A 6,663-nucleotide genomic window follows, 5' to 3' on the forward strand; every position below is an offset into this window, starting at 1 on the left:
CCTCCCCTTCTGTCTCCTCTCCTCTCTTCTATTCTCCCCTCCTTTCTCCTCTCTTCTCCCGATAACTCCCCCCCCCCCCCCCGCCATCTCCACAGAGGCTTTGAACATTTGAAATTTTTTTTTTTTTTTTTTGGTTTTTTCGAGACAGGGTTTCTCTGTGTAGCTTTGTGCCTTTTCCTGGAACTCACTTGGTAGCCCAGGCTGGCCTCGAACTCACAGAGATCCACCTGGCTCTGCCTCCCGAGTGCTGGGATTAAAGGCGTGCGCCACCACCGCCCGGCGAACATTTGAAATTTTAACAGAAATATTACTGTGGTGTGAGAAAGAAGAAACTTGAAGACTGTACATGCGTGGTGCAGATTAAAGATGAAAATGTATCATCAAATCGTGTTCGATGTCTTACAGAGTCTCTCCCATGGATGCTGCTTGGCAAACAGATTCCTCTGGAGCAGTGTTCTCAACCTTCCTGACGCTGCAACCCTTTAATACAGCTCCTCATCATGTTGTGGTGACCCCAGCCGTAACATTATTTTCGTTGCTACTTTTACAAGCGCAGTTTTGCTACGGTTAGGAATCATAGTGCAAATACCTGTGTTTTCCAATGATCTTAGGCGACCCCTGTGAAAGGGTCATTCAATCCCCCAAAGAGGCTGCGACCCACAGGTTGAGAACCACTGTTCTAGAGGTATCGGGATGGAGGGCTCTATGATGGTGTTTACCTAGAAATGCGCTGGTACGTCTGGCTTTTCGTGTGGGTCCCGGTGACAAATGGCTAGCCCTGGTGCTTGCTGGACAGTTCAGCTGTGAAGACAGTTGCCTACACTGTGTGATGTCCCTGGGATGTCACCAGGGGGCTATCAAACCTGTTAAAGGTCTTTCAGCTGGAGTGAACCTGAGGATGTGGAGTGTGCTGTGGAGTGTCCCTCCACTGATGCAGTTCCTGGCCACTCGGGACCTCAGAGTGTGGCCTTCCATGGAACTGGCTGGTTGCAGACGTGATTGTCTAAGGACTTGGAGATGGACCTATCCTAGATTTAGGGTGTCCTTGTAAAAGACCTGGGAAGGGCATCCTGAGATGATGAGGATAGGCTGCGGATGCCGCACGTGTCCAGGAACACCTGGCCACCGGGCTTCGGAGGAGGGAAGGCCACAGTCCAGAGCTTCCTCTATGACTGTGGCCTTCCCTTGATTATGGTTTTCCAGTTCACAGACTGTAAGCTATCGCTCAGTTCCACTCACTCACGCAGGCCCTCTCTAGAGAGAAGGGAGCCCCAGGGTTCTTCACAGAGCCCTGGCGATAGTCCCTGCTCTGATGTTCCTGGGTTTTGGGGTGGGGTGCTGGACTGTGGTCCCTCCTTCTGCGGACCCTGTGGTCACAGCAGTGTTCTCCTTAGTGGAGCTCAGGCAGCTGGCCTTGCCTTAGTGTGTCCCAGCTATGCTCAGAGCGGAAGGATACAAGCCAGAACCAAACGAAGGCCACTCAGCCAAATAGACTCTAGAAGGCTGTCTGTCCCCGTCTCCTTCAGGGGAAAAGAAGACTCAGCCACACCTCCATCACAGGGGAGCATGTAGAGTGACACAGCCCTCCCTCTTTTCACACCTGACAGCAGGGGAAGTGAAGGGGAGAGGGAGGGGGCAGGTGAGAGGCAGGGAAATGGTGCCTGGAGGCCAGAGGTGTTTGATTTGCCTTGGAAGAACTTAGGACTGCTGAGGAGGATGGGCATGGAGTGGAAGACCACAAAGGAAGAACGCATGGGGTCATGCACCATGTCTGGGGTGAGTCCCAGGTCACTTCCTGGCTGCACTGGCTTTGCCAGGAAGTCTCTGGGACACTCTAGGACACTCTGGAGTGTTCCAGATCGGTGGCCCATATGTGCAAATGCCACAGAGTACCATAGCTAATATTTACTTCAGGGAATCAGCCGCTCCATCCTCCATCGAGAAGGTGTGGTGCCCCTACAGCAGTGTGAACAGAAAGTCCCGTGAGGACTACGGAGTTTGCAGCTTGTCTAGCTGGGCTGCTCTTGACAGCCTTTCCATCCCACTGAACTTCATTTTTAAAAAACGTGTGTAAGCACCGTGCAGTGCAGGGTTTGGGGGAGCAGAAATTAAGGGTGGTGACTCGTTTGAAAAAATTTCAGGCAACTTCGTACTTCACCAACACCATTGCTCCGACCTGATTTCCTCCCCTGCCTTCTTCCCCCTCCTGTCTTTTTTTGGTCCACCCCTTCCTCTCTTTCACTTTTCTTCCCTTCCCCCTCCATCCTCCCATTTTCTTTCCTCTCCTTCCACCCCTCTCTCCCTCTCTTCTCTCCCCCCCCCCCAGCCCATTGTGAGCTGTTTTGGCTCAACACCGGTTTTTTCAACTAAGTTAGAATCTGGCTGCAAATAAGCTTCATTTGAGGCTACAAGACTTAAAAAAAAAAAAACAAAAAAACCCAAACCAAAAAACCTTTGACAAGTAATAGACACATATTGATCAGAGCACATTGCCAACATTGCCAAGTTGTTTTGCTATAAAACTCTAATTCAGCAAGCGTGGGTCCTCTCTGGTGACTGAGTGACATCAGGATGTGACAGAGAGACCAGAGGAGGCTGCATCCAGGGACCAGGAAGCAAAGCCTTTGAGTTGCTTTTGGGGACTTGATGGCATGGGGAAATAGCTTTCTTCTTTGGATTCTGCAGTTTTCTCTTAATCAGACCCTAAACTGCTGTGTCTTTAATTAATTTTTTTTTCATTTTACATTTCTAATGTGCATATGTGGAGGTCGGATGCCAACTTCTGGGAGTTGATCTCTCCCTTCCACCATGTGGGTTCTGACGACTGAACCCAGGTGGTCAGGCTTGGCAGCAAGCACCTTTGCTCACTGAGCAGAGCCCCCCTCACTCTCCCTCTCCCCGCCACCCCGTCCTCATTGTTGCTTTCTGTAAGCCTCAACAACTTGAAGGCAAACGGGAACGTACAGTGATGTAGGTGGAGGGTCTTTTACCCGAGATGCTTGGGCCCAGAAGGCTTTTGGACTTTAGATTTCTTTGGATTTGGGATTGTATACATAATGAGATGACTGGGGGATGGAGCCCACATGTGAACACGAAACTCATTTATTTTATATACGCCTTCCACATATAGCTGGAGGGTGCTCTGTACAGCACTTCAGGAGCTTTGCACTGAAACATGGCCTGTGTACACTGGGCCACCAGTCTGTGGTGGGGCTCAGAAGCCTGGGGGTCTGGAGCGTTTCAGACTTCAGAGTGGGGTGTCAGAGATCCCCAGCACCCTGGTCAGCCTGTCTCTCTAGCAAGGGGAGTTTGAGAGGCTCAAAGGGGACTCTCGGTGAGGCTCTAGACCATCATAGAGCCCAGCCGATGGCTAACGTGATCTACCATCTAGTGAGTAGCCTAGATATCCCATTTACTAATAAAAACAGTGGAATGCTGGGAAGTTCTTACTTTTTTTTTTGAGTCAGTGTCTCGCTGTGTAACCCTGGCTGTCCTGGAACTTGCTTTGTAGACCAGGCTGGTCTTGAACTCACAGAGATCAGCCTGCTTTTGCCTCCCGAGTTCTAGGATTAAAGGTGTGCACCACCACACCTGGCTAGTTTTTATAATCTCACATAAACAGTTTTCTTGGAAAAGTGGGACACACTAGTTTTAGCTTAAACTCAAAAACCCAGGTGGTGACATGGTGCTGTGTCCAGATGTGGTCACTGGAGGGTTAAAAAGACTTTGTAGTCCAGAGAGTTACTGCCGGTTTAGAATGGGGTGGACCCCATGGACTGTCCTTGGTGCCATGGGGAAAGGCAGATACCTAAGGAAAGGAGGGCTCGTCTTCTTCTTGACTGCAATTATGGTCCTATAGACCCGATTTCAAGCCCTCTGCCCAGCATGTGGGCAGGAGGGAGTACTCCCCTGCATCTCCGACTTGCTTGATGATAATGCATCTTCTGCATGGGCTCCTGTCTCATTGATGCCGCACACTGCCTTATACCACACCGTGCTTCATCGTTCTAGAATTCAGAAGCCGGAAGGGTGACAGTGTCCCCATGTATTTCTATCTGCAGCTTGCCGAGGTTTCACACTGTGAGCTCCCCAGGATCCCACTGTTCACCGGGCTGCTTGGTCAGCTGAGGCACACAGAGACCTCTCAGATGCAGGAGGTATGGTGTGAGTGGTCCGGCCTTGGAGAAACGGAACAGAGTTTGAAAGTCACATTTGTGGGGACCAATGGTGTAAAATAACACTGTAGCTGGACTTTTCTTCTTCCTTTTCTTCCAGCTGCAAGTTACCTGTTTTTGCTTTGGCTTTTACATGATTTGAGGTCCAGTAAATAGAGGTGCCGTTAGATGCCTGCCTGCCTGCCTGCCTCCCTCCCTCCCTCCCTCCCTCCCTCCTCCTTTACTTTGTTCCCAACAAGGTCTTACTATATACCCCAGACTGGCCTGGATCCCCCTGCCTCCGCCTCTTAAGTGGTAGGATTACAAGTGTGTGCCACAACTCCCTGCCAGTTAAATTTTTTTTTTTTTTTTTTTTTTTTTTTTTTTTTTTTTTGTGAATTCTATTTTCTTGAGAGGGTGCTTTAGCATCTGTGTGCATCTTTGTTCCCCTGATAGGTAAAAGAATGAAAGACAGATGCAAAAAAAAAAATCAATCCTCTTTTGCAGCCCAGAGCTCATTGTTTAGCAGAGTTTTGAAACGTAGAAGAAGGAGTATGACGCACAAATGACAGCTCAGAGCGATGCTTGTGTTGGTAATGAGTTCGGTTCTAATAATAAAGAGTTTATAATTTAGAAGCATAGGTTAAAAAATAGAAACTTAATTTTCAGTGAATTGCACAGCATTGTTCTCTGCACACAATGCTGCTGAGCAGGCCCCTAGGACTCACCCGTCTTGCAGAACTTTGCCCCTGCTGGTTAGCAGCCCTCTCTTTCCTCTCCCCTTCCCAGAGTAGTCACTGTTCTATATTTTGCATTTGTGACTTTGGCTTGTTTAGATGCTCATTTATGATGCCCATGAAGTGTTTGTACTTTAGCGATGGGCTTAGTCACGTAGCACCATAGACCCAAGGCTCATCTACACCTTGGTAACTGGCAGGGGCTCCTCCTTTTTACAGGCTGAGTAATACTCCCCGGGATGTGCATACCACATTGTCTTTCTCCTTTCATCTGCCCAAGGGCATTAAAGCTGTTCAGATGGCTGTTTTGAATAGCAGTGCAATGCCCACAGCAGACAGGCGCCTCTTAGAAGTCTTGACTTCAATTCGTTGGATTTATCTCGGAAGTGAGATGGCTAAGATCACACAGTAGTTCTGTATTTGATTTCTTGGGAGAAAATTCTATCCTGTTCTCCATAGCATCTAAACATTGTTGTTGTTGTTTTGAGCTAGGTTGTATGGAGTTCAGGCCAACCACACATTGACACTTTCGAAATCACAAGCTCAGATGAATTTTTCCTCCTTATACGTTGCTGGCCTCAGGTATTTTGTCATAGACAGACAGCTAATCAGCAAGTTACTTGGCTTCTTCTTTAAGGCGGGATCCTGGATAAGACTAAAGAAATAATGGGTGCTAACCATAGCCTGGCACTTAGCAGGATGAGTTATTTCAAAAACATTTGCCTCCATATTGCTGTGTAGTTGCTGGTGTCTACACAGCTTCTGATCAGTAGGAACACCCCCTACAGAGATCTCCCTCTTTAGCGGAAGAAGGCTAGTGCATAGTGAATTAATATTACAATGGCATCATTAATGATAAAGACTATGAACATGGATCCAACCTGGTATAATGGATGTGATTGAGTAATTAGGGGATCCAAGCAGGTTCAGGTACCTGGCTTACGTTGCAGGGATTCTACAGCTAGGCAGACACAATGAATGAGTTACATTTGGCTTCCCGATCAGAGATAGGAAAATTACGTTTTGTTGAAATCATAGCAAATAAACTACAGTGATTACTTTTGTGAGTGCAAAGTCACCTTGTGGGAGAGGGCAATCTGCATAGTTGTCTCCTGTCCAAAAGTCTGAGCTCCTTGGCATAGGAGGGAGCTGGGGCTTTGCTCTGAAACGACTCCTTCCTGTCACCTCTCGAGTGTGTGCAGATTAACCCTGTTCTAGTTACATTTCTGTTGTTATAAAATACCTGACAGAGGCCGGGCGGTGGTGGCGCACGCCTTTAATCCCAGCACTCGGGAGGCAGAGCCAGGTGGATCTCTGTGAGTTCGAGGCCAGCCTGGGCTACCAAGTGAGTCCCAGGAAAGGCGCAAAGCTACACAGAGAAACCCTGTCTCAAAAAAAAAAAAAAAAAAAAAAAATACCTGACAGAAAGCATGCAAAAGGAACAGTTGTTTCAGCTCCCAATTCCAGTGTACAGTCCCTCACCACACGGAGGTCAAGGCAGCAGGAATTTCAAACAGCCAGTCCCATCCCATCCACAGTCAAGAGCTGAGAAAAATGTGAGCATGCATGCTTAGTGTTCAGCTAACTTTCTCCACTCTTCTGCAGAGCAGTGCTCAAACCAAGGGAATGGTTTCAGGCTGGGTCTTCCCATATCAACGAAGGCAATCAAGATGATCCCTCACAGATGTGCTCAGGTTGGTCTAGCCTGGTCCAGACACTCGGGTTGGTCTAACCTGGTCCGGAAGTCTCTTATTGAGACTCTTCTCCCCAGG

At 48.3% G+C, this 6,663-nt stretch overlaps 1 non-coding gene across 1 annotated transcript; it reads left to right on the forward strand.

The window, feature by feature from the left end:
* The first annotated feature begins 4,578 nt into the window (after window positions 1-4,578).
* Window positions 4,579-4,711, forward strand: LOC128111361 (small nucleolar RNA SNORA40). The gene has a single exon (XR_008218608.1). It is a non-coding gene; the product is annotated as a small nucleolar RNA SNORA40 (small nucleolar RNA).
* Window positions 4,712-6,663: the final 1,952 nt, after the last annotated feature.

Source organism: Peromyscus californicus, unplaced genomic scaffold, assembly GCF_007827085.1.
Source record: "Peromyscus californicus insignis strain IS unplaced genomic scaffold, ASM782708v3 Scaffold_15__1_contigs__length_86483966, whole genome shotgun sequence".
NCBI classification, from domain to species: domain Eukaryota; kingdom Metazoa; phylum Chordata; class Mammalia; order Rodentia; family Cricetidae; genus Peromyscus; species Peromyscus californicus.